This window comes from Sciurus carolinensis, chromosome 12 (genome assembly GCF_902686445.1).
Source record: "Sciurus carolinensis chromosome 12, mSciCar1.2, whole genome shotgun sequence".
In the NCBI taxonomy this organism is placed as follows: Eukaryota; Metazoa; Chordata; class Mammalia; order Rodentia; family Sciuridae; genus Sciurus; species Sciurus carolinensis.
Genome location: NC_062224.1, coordinates 101,377,786 through 101,391,563, shown reverse-complemented (window position 1 = coordinate 101,391,563; position 13,778 = coordinate 101,377,786). Strand labels below are relative to the sequence as shown.

Below are 13,778 nucleotides of genomic sequence, written 5' to 3'. Positions count from 1 at the left end.
GAGTCAGGGTGACTGACTTTGGGCTTCCTTCTGACCAATATGCTACACTGCTTCACATACTAGATTTATGGGTGCTTCCTTCCAAAAATATTGGACTGTCAGTGGTGTTACACCTGAGAGGTAATCCCGCCACCAAGAAAGCAATATCCAATGGCAGGATTTTAGGTATGACAGAGGGAGCTGGGGCTATATGTCCATCTTAGAATTTTACAAATTGCACCATGCATGCCAGGGTCTTCCCTTCCAACACAGAAGACTGTCACTGGAGGACACAGCGATAACAGTTGTAGAAATCTTACCAGGAAAACAAACTTTTAAAATAATCTAACCAGGGTTGAAGTGTAGCTCAGTGGTACAGTGAGTACTCAGAATGGATGAGGCCCTGGTTCAATCCCCAACACCAAAAAGAGAAAAAGAAAAGAAAAGGTCTAACCACATAGTAAGTAAATCGAATTTCTGAAAGGGGGAAGGCAGTGAGGGAAAGGGACAAGTTTCCTGCTTCTCTCACCACAGGCACACACAAAGTTCTCTGGGCAGCATCATCTAATCTGCACTTACCAGGAAAGGTGAAATTGGTCAGCTGAAGGTACTGATTCACTGGGGGACCTTACTAGTTTTAGACCGCAGGACTATTCAAGTCCAGGGCGAACTGGCTGATGGGGCATCTGAGCAGAACTAAAAGAGAATCGATCTTCTCTAAAAGGTGACAACCAGTTAATAAGTTGTGGGTAACTCTTTTGAGATCAGCTTACTAGGTCTTATGTCTCAGGAACTTGGAAAAGAGAAAATGCACCCCAGAGCATAGCCTCTACAAGGGTTCAGGAAAAGTTCTTCAGAGGATACCACGAAGTCCAGATGTTCTACCTTCAAAAATGTGAACTAGGAAAATGACATTTCTAATATCAACACGAAGATTTCGTCAAAATTGAAAATCAGAAAATGGGCAGGTCCCAAGTTTTTGAGTTGAAGTATTTTCTTCCTTGTTATTTTTCTTGGCTTGGCAACTGATTTAGTGTTTAACCTCAGAGGTTTAGAAAATGAAAATTAAGGTCTTGCTATAAAATACACAATACCATTGGTAGTGTTCTCCCCACTAGGGGATTGATACGGGGCTCAGTACACTGGGAGGGACTTGACCGAATGAGATGGAAACTGTAATTACTACATTGGGATTCCAGATTGACTCATGTGCTCTTATTTTTAACAGCTGTTTTTATTTCCATCCTAAGGAAACAAAGAGATGGAAGAAAATGTGGTACTGTATTTGGATGCAGTAAGCATGGCCATAATCCCTGGCCAAGGAATGAAGTTTTAAATTCTTCATGTCCTTTCAAGAAGCATAACTTTTCTTATTTCTTTCCCTGCTGACCTCAGTAACTGGAGGGTATATTGTTAATCCTGTGCATTCCCTTCTATGTCTATATCAAAGCAAACAATGACACTCACATGAACGACTGGGTGGCTGAAGAGATTGGAAAAAATAACTGAAGGAATGGGATTTGGAGACAATGACGTGGGCATCAGAGAGAAGTCAAAGAAGGAACAGAGGGAGAGCTAGAATGTAACAGAGGTGGAAGTGAGGCACCCTAACATAAGTAATCAGATGGACCACAAAAGAAATCACAGTCACTGAGCAATGAAGCCTGAGAATGTTTGCTCTTCACCATTAAAACTAGTTCTTCATAGTTAAAACTATGTTCACCATTAAAACTAGTTCTTCATAGTTAAAACTAGATTTTAACTAGTTTCCCCTAAAGGGAAAAAGGATCTAATCTATTGATTTATCATTAGATTTTCAGCTTATAAGTCAATTAAATAAATCTATCCATACAAAACTTTTAGAACAAATCTGTCACTAAGTTGCTTTATGAGTATCTATTCTTATGGCTATACACAAAGCTCAATGGCAATTGCCAGGTCATTAAGTAAATAAAGAACAAAGGTTTGCTTTGCAAAAGGCAGAACTATATTGCAATGGTAAAATGATCTTCATTTCTCTTAAGTTGTTTGCAAAGGCATTGCTGAACTCCATCAGAATGTACAGGTGTTTAAGAGAAACCAGATTATCAGTTATTTGATCAACTTCCTCCTGCAGATCTCGAGGGAAAATTTCAGGTTCATAATCACACTCTCTTGCCAACAAGCAAATTTGAGAGTTTAGTTCAGCAGCCCCCAGAATCAAGAATAGGTTTTAATTTTGAGGTCTCCTCCTTATAAGCAGACTTAGAAAAATGGCAGCTACAGACTAGCATGCTGTAATTATGAGACTGTTCAAGGAGACAGATGTCCTGCGGAGCAACTTAGACATCATTAAACTCTGCTCCTTCATTTTATGGATGAGGAAGCTGGGACAAAAAATGGTTAATTTCTTAGCTGAAGGTCACACAGCTGGTCAGTATTGGAGCCAAGAGTTGAAAAAGTGGCTCTGGCGTGTCATAAGCAGCCTTGGCATTCACACTAACTTAAATCACGGACTATGGGAGTTGGGAGTGATCTTAAAGGTCACCTCTCCCAAGCTCCCCTTCCACACTGGGATCCTTCAGAATCCCAAACACTCATTTGGCCTTGGCTTGAATATTTTCAATGACAGAAAGCTCACAATTTCATGAAATAGCTCTTCCTTTCACAGAACTACTCTAATTATTTGAAATTTTTTCCTTCTATTAAGCCAAAATATGTTTCCATGAACTCTCTGTCTCATTAATCCCACTTCTTGCTTTCAGAGCAAAATAGACAAGTTTATTCCTCTTGAATGTGGTAATTCTATTTCTTTTCCTTCAACCATTCTTTCTTTCTTTTTGTGGGGGGGGATGCCGGGGATTGAACTCAGGGGCATTTGACCACTGAGCCACATCCCCAGCCCTATTTTGTATTTTATTTCTAGGCAGGGTCTCACTGAGCCTCTTAGCACCTTGCTTTTGCTGGCTTTGAACTCGCAATCCTCCTGCCTCAGCCTCCCCAGCCGCTGGGATTACAGGCGTGCACCCGGCTCCTTCGACCATTCTTTAAACGACATATCTTTTGGATCTTTAAAGTTTGGCCCTTGCTTTTCCTTCCTTCTCTCAGTGATACATGCTAATTTATCAACATCTTTCTTAAACTTAGCCCCTAGAACTGACTCCATGACGCTGGGTACTATCTGACTAGTGCAAATTAGGAAAAGTAGAAAGATTATTTTCCTTTCTTTGATCTCTAACCTCTTCTTTAATATAACATATTGTTGACTCATGTTTCCTGTAGTCCAATAAAATCCTTACACCCTTTTCATATAAAACTCTTGCCAATCTAAGCCTCTCCTGACTTGCACTTCTGCTTTTGGCTTTGCGGGATAGATTTTAACATTGTTCCCATCAAATGACAACTTTGTGTGCTCAGCCCAGTCAGCCAAAACCTGCCAAAATCATTTAAAAATTGCAGTTCTGTCCCCTAACCTTCTTTCACCTAGGTATCGTTAGATACCAAGATACGTTTGCCTTCTCTGTCTCTGTCACTAATCACGGATAAAACGTTCCCCAGATCAGGGCATAGATCGAGCCCTGGGAAACTGTAAGTACTTTGGGAGACATGTGGGAGACACATTTTGGCCATTCACACAACAGTCACATCCCAGGATGGAGAAATGTCTAGGAATGCGCGTTCTCCTTTGTCTCTCCCTGTTTCCTCAGCTATGCCACTGCATGGAAAACTCATATTTGGGAGACATGATTAAGGACTTTGCAAGGGAAGGAAAACTTCTCTAGGTCTCTCCGGGACAGTTATCCAAGGGGCCAGCCAGAGAGGCATCACTTTTGGTTTTTTCCACTCATACAGATTTATAACATGTCTGAGTCAACCGAAACGCCAGAGCTCCCAGGCCCGTGGAGTCACTGTAGATTGCGACTCTGGCTGCTGTGTCAGGACCAGGTTTGGAAGCTGCCTTGTTATTTTATTTTATTGGTAAACTGTGCCAAGCCATGTTAGCTGATCCGCCTGGTGATTCGTGACAGTTATGTAACAGCATTACTCACTACCCTGCTACGGCTTCTTCTCACTGATGTACACATCTAAACCGTCTTTGGCTTCAGGTTGTACAGAATCCTTCCTGGGGGAGCTGCATGGAGGCTGTGTGACCCCATTTCTTCTCCAGATCCAAAGAGAAGGCATGCAGGGGAAGGCGACCAACACTGAGGAAGTCCCTGCCATGCAGCAGGAACCATGTGTCTCACGATCCCAACAATCCTGTTAGGTAGGAAGTAACATCTCCACAGAGTTGCAGGAATACACAAATAGTTGAGTGAACAGCTTATGTTAGTACGTGGTCAAGCAAGGTTCACTCAACTCCAAATCTGCTCACTTCCAGTTTAACGTTAGAAAACTTTTTGAGATAATTTTAGATTCATATGCGATTGTTAAAAGTAATTCGGAGCTATCCCACATACTCTTTACCCAGTCTCCTCCCTGCAGAACGAGCGCACAGCCATGAAGTTGACATTATGCAATCTAACCTTCTTCAGATGTCACCTGCACTTCTGTGTGTGTATGTGTTGTGGTTTATTTTTTAAAGTCATTTTATTTATTTATTTGCTTGCTTATTTATGTTTCTAAATAGTTTATTGAAAATTGCAACCACCAGTCGAATTTAAATAAAGCAATGGTTCTTATAATATTATTTTTTAGAGTCTTGAGGAGCTTCTTGGCTTCATTATTCTTATTTGCTTTTAAAAAAGAAAGAAGTAAGTTCACAATAACAGCAGCTAATACATAGCACTTAACTTTGGGCCCGGAATTTCTTTGGGCATAAAAATATGGAACGCTTGGCGAATGTGCCTGTCACCCTTGTGCAGGGGCCATGTTGATCTTCTCTGTACTGTTTCAGTTTTAGGGCATGTGCTGCCAAAGCGAGCATGAAAGTCATTTTAAAAGGGACTTTCCTTCTCAAAGTTTAGAATCGCCTAATTCCAGATGTTGATCACAGAGTTGGGACTCTCTGTTCCAAACTCCTCGCTTTACAAGTGAGTCCACTGAGGGCCAGACAGATGTGACACGACATTACTAAAAATAAAACAAATGAAAACCCCTCCCTGGGATTAATAATGAATGGCGTCCATTCTAATGAAATGGTAATAAACATTTTAATTTATATTTAAAAGCCTATTTATCCATGACCAAGCTAAGCAGGTTTTTTTTTTTTTTTTTTAACTACATTATAAATGGTAACTTCTATGAGAACTATCCCCAGGTACTGAGAAGAAGCTGGTAAATTTCCAGAGGTTCTGAACCGTACTTTGTAAAGTCTTTGAGTAAAATATTAATCTATTGTCTATGTCGTATTTGTGTCAGCGCACACAGACCTGCCAGCCACGGAGGAGGAGCATGCCAAGAAAACACGTCCACCTCGTGGGGACACGGGGACCGAGGGTGAGTTACAGTGGGTTTGCTCTAGGTGAAAATACCATGTTACAAGAATTCCCCTGTGGGAGACAAAAGGTACCTCGAACAAAGAGAAGAAAAACATTGCAAGTGAAGGTTTTGTTTTGAAAGAACATGTTAAACACGCAGAAAACGACCACATGCCTCACCCGCCCAAAGCAGTCATCTCATAAATTCTTGACTTGTCAATAAAAATTAAAAGCCTGTTTGTCAACAGAGAAAAGGAAGTGGCGATGACTGAGTAAGTGAAGACAGATTGGCCTCGTTTCCTCTAACTGTCCCAGATTGGCAGATTAGAAGGGTGGTGGGGACATCCTGTGTCTAGACTTTTTGCCAGGCAATTATCGATGCTTTCATGATTTTGATTGACATGCTGAAGAAGTTTAGATTGGCCGATAATGCAAACAGCAAAATACAACCCAAAGGATGGCAGCTGGTTAAATGGCTGAGGCTACTGACGTAGGACACTTCCCCTAAAACATTTTCGATTATTTGGAAAAGGAGCTATAGCTACATTTATCTGATATATGTAGATGTGTCTTTTATAGTTATCAAATATTATTTACTTGCTACTGTATATCAGTAATGAAGTTAGGTATTTACAAAGCAAAAAAAAAAAATATATATATATATATATATGTAAGTTTTTTGGGGGGCTACTGGGGATTAAACCCAAGGCTTCACACATGCTAGGTAAGTGCTCTACCACGGAGCTACATGCTCAGGCCTTTTGATTTTATATTTTTAATATTATTATTATTTTTTGATTCATTGTACACAAATGGGGTACAACTTTTGTTTCTCTGGTTGTACACAAAGTACAGTCACACCATGTGTGTAATCATACATGTACATAGGGTAATGATGTTTGTCTTGTTCTATTATCTTTCCTTCCCCCACCCCCACCCCACCCCTAATTTCCCTCTACACAATCCATCCTTCCTCCATTCTTCCCTTGCCCCCTCCACCGCATTATGTATCATCATCCACTTATCAGAGAAATCATTCTCTGATATCTAAAAGCAATCAACAGATATACAAAAAAATGTTCAACATCTCTAGTAATAAGAGAAATGCAAATCAAAACTATCCTAAGATTTCATCTCACCCCAATTAGAGTGGCTACTATTAAGAATACAAGCAACAATAGTTGTTGGTGTGGATGTGGGGGAAAAGGCACACTCATACATTGCTGGTGGGGTTGCAAATTGGTGCAGCCACTCTGGAAAGCAGTATGGAGATTCCTCAGAAAACTTGGAATGGACCCATCATTTGACCCAGCTATCCCACTCACTGTCCTATACACAAAGGACTTAAAAGCAGCATAGTACAGTGACACAGCCACATCAATGTTTATAGCAGCTCAGTTCACAATAGCTAGAGTGTGGAACCAACCTAGATGCCCCTTCAGCAGATGAATGGATAAAGAAACTGTAGTATATATACACAATGGAATATTATTCAACCATAAAGAAGAATAAAATTATGGCATCTGCAAGTAAATGAATGGAGTTGGAAAATATCATGCTAAGTGAAATAAACCAATGCCAAAAAAACCAAGGCTGAATGATTTCTTTCTATTTTATCTTGAGGTGAGGTCTCATTAAATTGCCCAGGCTGACCTTGAATATGCAATCATCCTCAGCCTCCCAAGTAGCTAGGATTAAGGGTATGTGCCACCACATCATACCAATATAAGGTATTTAACATCAAGTTCCTCACTGTTACTGGATTACAGAATCAGGATTCAAAATGAAGTATAATATGGATAAACATAGCACTCAATCTAAAAGCACAACCACAATAATGAACAATATGTGCCCAACACATAGTAGATATGCAACAAAAGATTGATGAGTACATTGACTGAATAAAGTTACAAATTTTGAAGAAAAAATAAAACCCAGACCCCGGGGTTTCATGTAACTGTGAAATCAGTGCAGGTTGGAGGTGCATGTTACAAGTGTCCACAAAGCAGGGGAGGCTGGGTCTCGGAAACGTGGCTGGTAAGGAGAGTCACAGAATGATTCTGAGATTCACTCTCCTGAGTTATTGCTCCATGCCTGTGGCTCTTGCTAGCACCAGGATATTTTGCAAACATTTTAAAATATAGGAGAAAGTTGGAGTTTTTTCCTCCCTTCCTTTCTGTCTCCTTCCTTCCTCCCTCCCTCCCTTACTAATTTACATACTAATTTAGGAGGAATCTTACAACCTTGGAAAGAAAAAAGAGATAGAAAGAGGAGGTCTCCATCTCTGAGGAGATCTGGATGGTCAAGAGCAGCGCGTTGGCCCCATGTAGGTTCAGATGCTAGAGTCTGAACAAAGTGTGGCAGACTTCAACTCGATACAGGGAAAATTTTCTAATATTTAGGTTTATCTTCTTCTTCTTCTTCTTTTTTTTTTTTTTTTTTAAGTGAAAGAGGTTCCAATAAGGTGTTAAACATTCCCTTCACAGGGCTCCATTGGGGCCAAGTAACCTTGTAGAAGTGCACAGACTTGTTCAGATTCTTTTATTATACGTTGTCACGGCCCCCCATGGCCCCCATCACGGAGCTTACGGCAATTATAATTTTACAATTACTATAATCACGAAAAATACGCCTTTCCCTTCGACTGCAAGCTTCGAGAGAAGATGGGGCTGCTGTTTGTGTTCACCACTGTACAATCCCTGGTATGCTGCATTTATTAATCAAAGAAGAAAGGAAGGAGGGAGGAAGGAAAGAAGGAGAGAGGGTGGGTGGGAAGGGAGGGAGGGATTAAAACACCAGAGGGAGTAGTGGATTAAATCTTCTATGAAGCTCCTTTTAATCTGAAATTTCATGGTTACAAACAAAACCAAATGAATCAGACTGTCAATGAGTTCCTTCCATACTGTTATAAAGAGTTCCCCAAGGGAACTGATGTGCTCTATCCAATGTGTCTCGGACCTTGGTGAGCCTCCAAATCCCCTAGGCTCAGCCCCAGCCCCAGAGTGACTCAGTGGGCCAGGGGCTGGGCCCAAGAGTCAGCCTTTCTAACAAGCTCCAGGAAGGCTGAGGCTGCAGGTCTAGGGACACACGGAGAGCCCTCCTCTGCCCAGCCTTAGGGAGTGGTTCCCAAGCACTGGAAACCCCCATGGTGCTTGTTGCTAATTCCATTCTCCATCTTGCCCAGAGATTCTGGTTCAGCAGGTCTGGATGGGGCCCAAGAATCTGCAACCCAGCAAGCTCTCCAGGTGCTTCTGTTGCAGGTGGTTTAAAGACCCCACTAGAGAAAAATAACCTCACAGAAGAGATACGGTAGAAGACTGGGCCTTGGAATGCTTAGGGTCTTGAAGACCTTGCTTCCCCATTAACAGGTTAAGGTTAGGAAAAGTCCCTTTTTTCAATTTCCACCCACTTAACACAAACGAACCCTTGTACCTAATTCAAAGCCATGTTTAAAAATAATATTATGATGAACTTTATAAAAAAAAAATATGTGGGTGAAGAGTCGACCTTTTTCAGCAGTTCGCACACCATTCCCAACAACCAGAGATCTGCCAACAGAGGAGAGGTGCCCTCCTCCCTCGAAGTCCCATCGCCATACATCAATCCTCAGCTGTGACCCTGGTTGGTCTCAGTTTCCCTTTTGGGATACTCAGTGGCTCTGTGGTCTATATCTTGAACGCGACAGCCTTTTCTCTAGCACAGATGATCCTAGTTCCCTTTATCGTGTTTTTTTTTCAAAGCCTTAAAGAAATAAAAACGAGTCATGCTCCTGTTTCTTCCAAAAAATAAGAGCTATCGTCATCATTTGCTTCTAATACCAGGAAAATGCCCGGTGCCTGAAGCTGTGATTCATTCCAGCCTTCCGTGGGCCTTAGATAATCTATGGCCCTTCGTGCCTAGCTACCTGGGCAGATCAGGCCAACGGGTAATGACACAATCAGTTATTTCCTATCTGCCCAGGACAAATAAATATATGTGACTTTATCTAGTAGATTTGTAGTCTAAGTCAGTGAGTGGAGAACTCTCTCCCGGTCCTCCAGTAGCTATCTGTGGAGATGCAACTGAGATGTGCTCAGGAGAAGAGAAAAAAGACTACACTCAGAAACTTCAGAAAACTATCCAATTCCCTGTTTAAAATGTGAGTTGAAAGCATCTACCACGTAAAGTTTAACAGGCAGCTGTGGACACACACACACTCGGTTCTCTTTCAGCTCAGACCACAGAAACTGAATCATGCGCCTCTCAGGGACAATGCGGGAGTGGTATGGCTTACCCTGCAGGCAAGACTGCACCACACGACCTGGACACAGCGAAACCAGGCCTGAGTTTTCAAATGGGGAAGATGCTCCTCTAGTCACAGACTGGTCCTTCATTTTCGAGAGCATTTTCTTTTATTCCTGGAAATGGGAACTTCCAAATGCGTAGTGTGTCACTGACACACAGAAGTATTAGGGAATTTCTTCCTGACTGGTTCCATGGCTGACTTTACCTTCTGAACCCACAACCCCTTGGTCTTACCCACACCCATGAGAGCACACTTTCTACAAGTCAAAACAAATGATAAAGTGACCTGGCCAGGTTTTACATCAGAAAACAAATCACTGGCACAAACTGGCATCCCTTCTCCATATGTGTTAGCTCATGGCGCCCACAGAGTACAGCACTGTCCAACGATGCTCTCTGAGGATCTTCCACTCATCATCGCCACCAATGGTGGACAACAGCATCAACCTTGAACTTGTCATAAGATTGCACAGTTTACATAATCTCATTTGATTCATGCAGCAATTTCCTGAGACAGGTAAACCGGAGGTGATCACTCTAGGTAGGAAAAGGGGAAAACTGAACAAGAAGAAGTACATGTCATTGCTTATGGTCATGTCAAAAAACTAATTTTATTAGTTTGTCAAATAAGGATAAAAATAATCGGAAATAAAGTTTTTATCTGATATAGACTCCACTTTTAAAAGGAGCTAACCTGACTTTAAACTTCTTAACTCCAGCAGTCTATTGTCTAGGGTAATATATCTCACTTTCCTTATTTGTAACTTTTTCCCAAAGACCAAAAAAATTAAATCAACTGTGCTCCGTTCTCTCTGTAAGAAGCAGGGATGGCAGCTACAGACTCCCGGAGAGCCATCACCTGTCCTGATCAGGGAGGTGAGGAAGTTGGCGGATTTCACAATCCTCCTTAGGTTTTGAGGGGCAGTCACGATTTAGTGCTCAGGTTCTTAGAGACCAGATCATCTTTTTTTTTTTTTAATGGAAGCCCGAGAAGTCATGTACTAATAAAAACTGTGTCTACATTCCTGACCTAGTACAAGAAGGAGCAGTACTGCCAATGGAGCACTTTTTAATTTCTGTGTTAGCGAAGTCCACAATGTGCAACAATTTTGCATAATTGCTTCAGACCAAAAAATACTTGGAAAGCATTTTGCTGCTGGGGTGATTGAAGGCCTGTGATTGTGTATCAGCATGTGTTGTTTCACTAAGGGATTCAATTCATGTGGTTTTACACTTAAGATTAACAACGAGATTTTATCATGAAACTCAAAGCATTCACAGCGATTCTCAGTAAAGGCTGCGAAGCATCTCATTTAGTAACTTAGTTAACAACAAATTTAAGCAAAACAAGATAGGGTTACTGAATGGAATATTACGCTGTCACTAAAATAACATGATGAGTTAGAGAAATATCATATCATGGAAAAGTAGTTTGGGATGATTTTAATTGCTATGACATTATGCAATGACATATCCGTGTTGATTATGTGACATGCACACCCATGTGAGCAGGGATTGAAAGGAAATACATAAGAAATGAAAAGCGAGTTATGGGGGGTTTTGTTTTTGTGGCTTGAAGTTTGTAAATGTGATGCTATTAGTTATCTTTTGGAAGATCCATGCTGATTTAATGAAACTTTTTTAACTTATCCTCACATGACCATGGGTGATATTTGCCTCTCCAGAGCCGCCGGGACAGTTGCCTCTTAGAACCTGAGAGCGCTCCCACGGGCAGGGCAGCTGCCAGCCCACAGCCTGCTCCGTGGCCCCCCTCAGGGCGCATGTGCAAGGAGTAAGTCCGCCTTACGAGCTGCATGCCTCGGGTAAAGGGCAGCGCTTCTCTCCCGAGCGTGAGCCCAGCTCCTCATTCAGTCCACCAGGGGCTTCCATGTGATTTTGACGGAAGAGCTCAATCTTTTCCTCTCCTCCTGACAGATACTGTTCAGTGTGGTTTACTCAGAACTCCACCGCCTCCTTCCTGTGTTTTGCTTTTGATAACTGGAGGAAAAAAAATCTCACATCCTAGAGCACCCTGGGGCTTGTCCCAAAGGTCCTTGCAAGTGTGACTACTATCTTCTGCCTCCCACCCAAACTCAGCCACGGGGGGGGGGGGGGGGGGGGGGGGGGGGGGGGGGGAACAGCACACAAGCACATGCATTGGAAAGTGGGGAGGTCACCCATGACGTGACTGGATGAACTTGTGTCCCATCACACAGTCATGTCCTCAAGGACAAGGGCTGTCCCTATAGGTAACAGCCCAGGGTCCAGTGAAAATCAAAACTGGGTGCTATTTCTACTCCTGACATTTGCTGTGGGGTTTGAGGTGAGTTACTCTGCTTCTCTGGGCCTAATTTTCTCATTTCAAATGACATGCTGATGGCGGTTCTCCTTTTTCAGCTGTGAAATAGTTACTTCTATGACCATCTTGAAGAACAGCTTGTGTTATTAACCTTCAGATAGAGCTTTCCATGACAGTATCCCCACTCCGGGGCAGATAGTTCCCGCTTCAAGGCCAGAGTAACCTTTTCTTCCCATCCAGCCTTCTCTCTCTCTCCCAAATACTCATCTTTCTCTGAGCTGCACAAAGTGATCCATGTAATGATAAGAAAATATTAAATGACATGAGTGTCTTTCCTTATTTTCTACTGGGCGGTGTTCTTCCAGAGTCTCTCTGCCCTCTGATTTCCCTGAGCAACGGTTCATGTTGGTGTGACATCCCTGTGCTGACCGTGTGGGCTACGTAACTAAGCTAATAAAATACTGCAAATATTCAAGATTGCCCTCATGATCCATAACAAGACTGTAGTAAAACTGACAAATAAAACATGAAATCTTTAACTAAAATGGTTACATGGGCTTGGTCTCTAAAATAACCTTTTTTTCTTCCTTTGAAAAAGTAGAGTATCTACCTGATATTCTTTGTATAAATTTTTCATACTTGTATATAGGGTAATAATGTCTGTCTCATTCTGCTCTGCTTCCCATCCCCACCATCCCCCCTTCCCCTCATTTCCCTCTGAATAATCCAAAGTTCCTTCATTCTTCCTTACCACCCCCACTATGGATCAGCATTCGCTTATCAGAGAAAACATGGCCTTTGGTTTTACGGGATTGGCTTATTTCACTTAGCATGATATTCTCCGGTTCAACCATTTACCTGCAAATGCCATAATTTCATTCTCCTTGAAGGCTGAGTAATATGTGTACATGCACCACATTTTCTTTATCCATTCTTCTGTTGAAGGGCACCTAGGTTGATTCTATCATTTACCTATTGTGAGTTGAGCTGCTATAATCATTGATGTGGCTGTGTCACTGTAGTATGCTGTTTTTAAGTCCTTTGGGTATAAATTGAGGAGTGGGGTAGCTGAGTCAAAAGGTGGGTCCCTTCCAAGTTTTCTTAGGAATCTCCATACTGCTTTCCAAAGTGGTTGCACCAATCTGCAGTCCCACCAGCAAAGTGTGAGTGTACCTTTTCCCCCACACCCTCACCAACACTTATTATTGCTTGCATTTTTGATAACTGCCATTCTGACTGGAGTGAGATGAAATCCTGATATTCTTTTTAACATTTAACCAGAACATCATGATTTATCAGAAAAAGTACCATATTAGTTTGGGTTTTTACATACAAAGTCGATGGCCATTTAAGAAATTCTATCTCAACCAGAAACTTCTCTTTCATAAAGGGCTGCAGAACAAAATACATCGTATACCCTTTGACCCGATCAGCACTATCAGTTGGAATGCAGGTCAGTGTTTGATTGTTCTTGTTAACTGAGGAAAGCAATGGCAATGAATCTTAAAACTTCCTGTTTGCTTCTGTGCTAAAGTTGTGGAAGCTTTATGTGTATTTACTTTGGAATTCGGCTGAGCCCCACGTACTTGTGATTCATCCCATGTTAAGCAAATCTGCCCTCTCAGGTGCTGATTTGTGCTGGGCTATCCTCTTCCTTACTTGAAGCGAAGGCGGGTGGAAGCTCAGCCCAAGTGACCCCAACGACTTGCTTCTTCTCTCTTCCTTTGCCCCTTATGCTTCACATGGGACCTTCTCCCGGCCCCCACCCTGACACACACATATACAAAAGTACCTGTGCACACACTTCATTCTCTGAG

General features: G+C 42.0%; 1 protein-coding gene and 1 non-coding gene across 3 annotated transcripts in view; both read right to left on the bottom strand.

Annotated features, from left to right (window-relative positions):
- Nucleotides 1-13,778, bottom strand: part of Niban1 (niban apoptosis regulator 1) — a 137,503-nt gene that overhangs the window by 29,712 nt on the left and 94,013 nt on the right. The gene's annotated exons all lie outside the window — the stretch shown is intronic.
- LOC124962536 (U6 spliceosomal RNA) lies at nucleotides 4,779-4,885 on the bottom strand. Its single transcript, XR_007104541.1, has one exon. It is a non-coding gene; the product is annotated as a U6 spliceosomal RNA (small nuclear RNA).